At 28.9% G+C, this 8201-nt stretch overlaps 1 pseudogene; it reads left to right on the forward strand.

Moving 5' to 3' along the window:
- The first annotated feature begins 4448 nt into the window (after positions 1–4448).
- On the forward strand, positions 4449–8201 carry LOC106428050 (annotated as a pseudogene).

The raw sequence follows: 8201 nt of genomic DNA on the forward strand, positions 1-8201 counted from the left end.
CTGAAATCATTATTCAAAACAGGTCTTAATCAAGTAATCTTTTTGAAATTTTTCATGCTTCATATCAATGCCACACACGGACCAAAAGAAAAAAAAATTCTAAATGATGCATTTTCTTAAAACCATACGGTTTAAGGTGTGGATCAATGTATTTTTCAGATTTAAGGTCCTCTTATTTCAAACACAAGGTTTCAAGGCCTTTAGGGATTCTATCTTAGATGATCAGGAAAATGTTCCATATTTTCTTCATCCCATTGGATCGGATCATTTAGTATAATGATTTTTTTTTCAGTTCAGATCAGATTTCTTGAAAACTATGAATGATCTATATCCCTAACAGTCGAGATTTCATGTTCCGTATGCAATATTAGTATGCAAACAATATGCAATCAAGCAAACCAATTCAATCATGAAATCAGGTTAGGGTTTTCGAAAAATATACCATATATTTATTATTATTTTTTTTTTTTTTTTCGAAAAACAATCAAATCAGAAATTATTGTGACTTAAAAAAAAATCAGGAAGATTTGATTTATTCAAGCAATTTATTATATACTTTTCGATTTAAAAATAAATATATTTTCTCAGATATATCTCTGATATTTCGATTTTAAATATTAAAAAAAATATATTTTTTTTCAATCCTAATCAAGTTCTAGTCGTTATCAATCATCAGAAAACAAATTTCTCAGACAAGAACAGGAGGTAAAACCTCGGATTAATTTATGAATCCATGATCAGATTTTCAAAAAAAATTATGTAACATGCAGTCCTTAACAGTTCTAGTTGATTCATATCAGATAAGAACATTAAACAGGACAATAATGATAAGTTTAAACAAGTAACAGTCGGTTTCTTTCAACATATAGCAGTCAAATTTAAAAAAAAAAATTGTTTCTTTCAATCCAAAATAGTTCTAATGTGAAACTATCATCAGGAAAAGTTTTAAACAATTTTAAAATCAGTTTCAGATTAAGAACAGGTTCAAAACAAGTTCAGGTTCGAGATTTTAAAGAGTTTATGGCTTTTGGTTTTATTTTATTTGCAGAGACATGTTGCTAAATATAGCTACATGGCTGCGGATGGGGGTATTTAATACTTTGTGGGTTTTAGATGAGTTTTCGATGATACCTGAAAACTTTTGATGGGTTGATCGGTCTATCAGTTAGAGATCTTCCTGGTTAGCTGATGGATTGCTCGGAATTATTGTTTTTGTTGCTGCTTGTTGGAAGAGGAGACTGGTATATGGTTGAGAGAGATTTTGGTTTCTGGAACAAATTTTCCGCCTGTATTGTAGCTGAGCGTGAGGGCGCGTCCGAACTCCGATTGATGCGGGGTTAGCGGCGTTGGCTTCGTGCCGTCAAGAGCTTTAATTTGGTATCTGACTCGTCGTCTGGATCCTCCAGAGTTGAGAGATAGAGCTGTTTGAAGTTCGTCGAGAATTAGGGTTTTTACTGCTCGGATTTATTTTTGGTTTTTAGGGTTAGGGTTTATGAGAGCAACGTCGTGCTGATAACGTGTTGTAAATGAAGTGTTGGGGAAATACTTGTGTTATTATTACTGTCGACCAGAAGGTCCATATATATACAAGGTATTAGACCGTCATAAGGTCATGTTTATCCTAACAAGATAAGGATAAGGATAAACACTATATTACAGATATACATGAAATATATACTAGATAAACACATAGTCTCTGGTTGTCTTTGTCATGTCCCGGATTGGGCCTACAGTACGGGCTGGTCCATGGTCGATGTCATTTAGTTTATAACATACTCCTATTTCTGCTACTTTTCAACCAATCAAGTGAAAAATATTTAAATCATTTTCTCGCCGGCAACTATTCATAAAGAGTAAAATGATTAGTGTTTTTTTTCTCTGGGGTTGTGTGGTAAAAAAATGTTACGTTGTATTTAACTTTTTCTTCTTTTAGTTACTCCATAATTTTTCACCCATTCCCTCTATTTTAATTACTCCTTTTTTTTTGGATCAACTATTTTAATTAATCCAAGTTACTCTAATAACAACCAATCAAACCCTAAGGATATCAATAAAAACAATTAACATTACATATTCATTCATTTTGATAAATGGGACCCGGTTCGATCAATCAAGACCTCTGGCTGACCAACCTAACGTCAAACCGACAATTTCAATTTTGCGTAGGTCCAGTTTAACTGTTTTTTTAACCGAGAAAACTATTTTTTTCACGAGGGACTTGTTCGACACTATTTCTACGACAGTAAATTTCCTTAAAAGGCAATCGTGTAGTATTTCTACAGCTTTGCTTTTCACATCTGAACTGTGTTAAAATTACTCAAAAATATAATCTGAAAACTACGGCCGAATTAGACATGTTATTTTTGAAAGACATGTCTTACTAAACTTTATACCGTGATTCTTTTCACCAATATTAAAGATGAGACAGAAAGTAACATTTTCCATCTGTTTTCTGGAACTGTTATATATCAACAAAAATATTTATTCTACTTTTCTAGAAAAAAGTCATGAATCTTATCATTATTTCATAAAATTATAAATTCTATATAGTATTATATATACTCGGTTTTGTTATATACTCCCCCTATTTCATAATATATAACTATATAATATATAATGTTATGGATGAAAGTAAAAAAGTTTAATTTATGTAAAATAATTTAACCAATCATTAACAAGACTATGAATTATATCTAGTTAAACAGTTTTCAATAAAATTAAAGCTACAATAAAAACTCTATAAATTAATAATTTTTAGACTATGATATTTTAGTAATTTATAAAAAAGTGTCTTTTATTTAGTTTTTATATTAAATATATATTGTTTTATAAAATAAGAAAAACATTTGATTTTGTGTATATATATTAATTAAATTTTTGAATTTTGACATTCATATTGTTGTTATTATATCATTTGATGTATATAAAATATGTGTCATAGAGTTTTTATATGGTTTTGGATATAATTTTACTAAAACTCATCAAAATATATTAAATGTTAAAAATATATAAATATAACTCCATTGTGAATAGAAAACAAACAATATAATGGTTTGTTTATGCATATATAAAATATATATACAAATAATTATTAATTTATGGTTTAATGGTACCATATATTTAGATAGAATTGTCTAAAAAGTTATTATCTTATTATCTTATCAATTTGTGTCATTTATTGAACCGGTCCAACTTGGAACCGAAGAAATTTATTAATTTATAGTGTCACTTATTAATATATCAAGTATTAATTTATAGAGGTTCTTTTGTATATAGCTATGTAAAACATCTTATATTTTGAAACAAAATAAATCTTTGAAAATAACATATATCATGAAACGGAAGGAATAAGATATTTTAAAAGTTTCTAAATAGTTTCAGTTCAATTGATTTTTCTCAAGTTCTTATGCAAAATTTATATTTATGTAATATGATGTGACTATTAAAACTTTAGTATTTTGTTATTAGTTAAAAATGTTCTTAAATAAAAAAATTATATAAAAATTTAAACGCATTTATGTTTTATTTAAATTCCTGTGCTTTTTTGGTAAACTAATGTCTATGCTTCTTAACCAAAACATATTTACAAGAGGATAAAAGTAACATCATTTTAGAATATCTGAGAAGGTCAATGAAATGGTGACTTCAGCAAATTTACGTGTCATCTTGTTACCTATCACCAATCTGGAATATTTCATTTTCCAGTTAGTTTGCTTTTCCGTTTATTAAAAGAAAATAGAAAGAAATCTTCTTCTTTTTTGACAAAAGGCTTTCTTCAATTATTGCTTAGATACCGTGCACAAAAAATATTGAATCTCGATATCCACAAATAGAATTAATAATATTAAACTTTGGATGCTACCTAGCTATATGCCTCATTTTATTTTGGAGTATATAGTAAACTTATATATAATAATGAACATAAATTTTCTTATAAGGGATCAGTTACATATAGGATAGCATAATATAAAATGTATTATACGCAAATGTAGATACTGCAAAAATGGATAATTGTGATTTTAAGTATCATCCCCTACAATTAATGTGGATAATTCAGTGTAATAAAACTGAATCATTGTGAATCTAACCAAGATAGAAAAATGTGACTTGATTTGAGTATATTGTATAAATATTTTATTAATTTAAAAAAACTGTATTATACAAATATAGTTCAGTAGTAAATTAATCAAACAAAATAAAGCAAAACTGATTAGTTAAAATATAGTAATATATAAAAATAGAGTTTTTCAAAGGATTTTCAAAAAATGATAATAATGTAATTATATAAAAATGATATAATATAAACACTAATCTAGATATGTCTATTAATAATATTTAAATATTTGAAGTTTTAGCTCTATAAATTTATTATTTTGTTTAAAGTTTCTTTTCATAGATTTTAAATAAAATAAGATTACTAACTATAATTTATATACAGAAAAATGTAAACACATTTTGCTTGGAGTGTATATAATTAACAGTAGCAACTGTATATCTTATAATTCTTCTTTTACTTAGGGTGTATATCTTATTTTTAGAAAACTTGAATTTTAATGCAATAATAATCCAATACAAAATAAAAAAAAAATCTTACATACAGAAAACAATCAACTATTTATAGAATGCCCCATGAGCCATGAGAGTGTAAGACCACGACAAACAAAATCAACATCATAATCATAATCATTCTACCTCCGACCACCAACAAAGATGGTGTTAGTAATATCAGAGCCAATTAAGAGCCAATCAAAGACGGTATGTGTGATAGGCGCAGGACCATCAGGGTTAGTGTCCGCGAGAGAGCTCAATAAAGTGGTGGTGATGGAGCAAAACGACGACGTAGGAGGGCAATGGCTATACCAACCAAACGTGGAAGAAGAAGATCCATTGGGAATAACTAAAACCCTAAAAGTCCATAGCAGCATTTACTCATCCGATCCTTGAGGTTGATTTCTCCGAGAGAGGTAATGGGTTTCTCTGATTTCCGATCACTGTTAAGGAAGGAAGAGACACTAGGAGATTTCCCGGTCATGAGGAGCTTTGGTTGTATCTTAAAGATTTTGGTGAGGTGTTTGGGTTGAGAGAGATGATAAGGTTTAATGTTAGGGTTGAGTTTGTGGGGATGGTGGATGATGATAAAGATGTTGATGATAATATGAAGAGATGGATGGTGAAAAGTGTAGAGAAGAAAACTGGTGAGGTTATTGAAGAAGTGTTTGATGCTGTTGTTGTTGCCTCTGGCCATTACTCTTATCCTAGATTGCCTTCCATTAAAGGTATATATGTGTGTGAATTGATCATTGTTTATATAATGCTACACCGTGTATGATTCCTAGATATAGACAGGAGGAATTCAAATTATTTGGAGTCCATGCAAATTTAATACTCAAAATTTTCTGTTGAGAAATTAGTTTTCATATCAGAAAGTTCGAAAAAGGATGGTGTTGTTTTAGGAATAGATTTGTGGAAGAGGAAGCAACTTCATAGCCATATATCTACAGGGTGCCTGATCCTTTTCGTGATGAGGTGATGATAATTAATAGATAAAATTTGATGATACATATGTAATAATTAATGACGCACATGTTGTATAATGTATGATGCATTATGATAAATGTTAGGTGGTGGTGGTCGTTGGTTGCTCGATGAGTGGACAAGACATATCTATAGAGCTTGTGGAAGTTGCAAAGGAAGTTCATCTAAGTGCCAAATCACTTGACGTTCCTCCTGGCTTGGCTAAAGTCATTTCAAAACATCATAACTTCCATCTTCATCGTGAGGTACACTCACCATTACCATGTTAATTTCATATATATATACACAGGGTTGGCTAACAAGGAGGACAAGCGGTGCGACCGCCTCGAACGCAAGCTTGTGTCCTCCGTATAATAATAATTAAGAGGTCCAATTTTTTTATAAATCCATATTTGTATATATAAAAAAATTATAAATATAATAAATAAAATTAAAAAGGGCACAAAATTATTTGATATGTATATAATTTTATTTTCATTACAAAATATATAAAATATTACTGATTAAATTTTAAAAATATATTAAACATTATTTAATATAAATTTTAGAAGGTAAAATTCTTTTTTTGCCCTAGAACTCCTAACAATACTGAACCGGCCCTGTATATCCAATATACATTATTAAAGATTGTTCATATATTCGAATGGTTGTAGATTGAATCTCTAGAGGAAGACGGACGGGTCATTTTCGTTGATGGGTCTTGTATTGTTGCTGACACCTTTTTGTATTGTACCGGGTAAATTTATTTTCCATTCTTTTACATCATGGTAACTTAGTTTTTGAACTATGTTATAAAAAGTTCAAAACGTATTTGTGGCCTTTAAAATATAATTATATACTAGAAGAATCAACGAAATATATATAATGCGGGACAAATAATTCTTATTATATAAGTATATATCATTTATATTTTCGAATATACTACATTTTGATTAGTAAAAACCGCTTAGTGAACTATAAATATACATTATTGATATCCTTTATAACATTCGTAGAAATTGAAATATATGGCCATAATATCTAATATATATAGCATCAAATTATTGGCATATATATTTTTCTATGTTATGTTTCAACAGAGTTGAAGTATTATTAATTTTAAATGTTAAGAGTATATATCAACATGAGTGGACTACAAATCTTGTTAAAATTTCTTTCCACGACAAAGTCTTTTTCTTATCCCTATTTCTTGGGACCGAGTCAACCGACACCGATAGATTCATTCCAAAAAGGAAAAGTTAACATATATAAATTCCATTTAAAATAAACATTTGTTATGAACTTAGAATAAACATTTTCCGTAAGTGTTTTCTAATCGCTATGATCCTAAAAATTGTTTTACAAAAACTTTTCTTTTTAAAAGTTACATGTTTTAAGTTTTTAGATATTTTTTATTAGATAATAATGATATTACAAATTTTTAAAAATTAACTGAATTTAATGAAATATTATTGGTCAAAAATTATTTAAAATTGGTAAATACAGAAAATAATAAATTTATTATCAAAATTTAATATGTTTTTTGGAAATGTATAAAAACAGATAAAACATATAAACATATACTTCATCCGTTTTTTTTTAAATGTATGTTATAGAGTCTTCACAAGTATTAAAAATATTTTAAATATTGATTATCAATGTATTATTTTTTATATTAAATACTTTTCATAATTTTTAACAAATAAAATTTAAATAAGCACAATTATTGTTTTTAAATTTTACATTAACTAATGTATGTATTGAACATGTAAAATATATTTTTGAAATAATTTTTTTCTAAAACGTGGATATCTTTTAAGAACAAATGAATTGTTTAACAAATTATTTTTGTTGGTTTAAGAAACGAATAAATGTGTGCCCACTTGGTTAGGTATTGGTACAAGTTCCCATTTCTTGAGAGTAAAGGAAGAGTTGAGGTTGATGATAATAGAGTTGGCCCACTCTTCGAACACACGTTCTCACCTTTCCTCTCTCCTCTCTCCTTTGTCGGAATCCCTCGAAAGGTAATACAATGCTTTTAGTCCGCTAAACACAAACCTAATCATATAGTATATGATTATCAATCAATCAATCTCCGGTTAACTCAACGTTGATGTTACGAGATTTTGCAGTTGATAGGGTTTCCATTCTTCGAATCCCAAGCGAAATGGATCGCAAAGCTTTTGTCAGGCAAGACTTCACTTCCTTCCTTTGATGAAATGATGCAATCAATCTCCGAGTTCTACCTCGCCAGAGAAGCCGCCGGAATCCCTAAACGCAACACTCACGACATCTGCGATTTCAATGTACGCAGTTTCACATTCTTTTTGGCCAGAGATCGATCATTATGATAATATTCATCTAAATATTTGTTTATTTCTTTACTATACATGGTGTTTACAGTATAGCGATAAATACGCGGACTACATTGGATTTCCACATCTGGAGGAATGGAGAAAGGAGCTGTGTATGTCGGCTTTATTGAACTCCATTGAAAATCTGGATACTTATCGAGATTCTTGGGACGACGATGATCTCCTTCAAGAAACCCTTATTTCACCCAATTCACTACTCCTTAGAAAGGTTTTAATGAAAGTTTCAATTTTAATATCAATAAAATCACAAACTTTTTCTTAGAAATTATTATGTTTTAACAAGACTTTAAAAGGAAATTCTCACAGATACCA

Source organism: Brassica napus, chromosome C7, assembly GCF_020379485.1.
Source record: "Brassica napus cultivar Da-Ae chromosome C7, Da-Ae, whole genome shotgun sequence".
NCBI lineage: Eukaryota > Viridiplantae > Streptophyta > Magnoliopsida > Brassicales > Brassicaceae > Brassica > Brassica napus.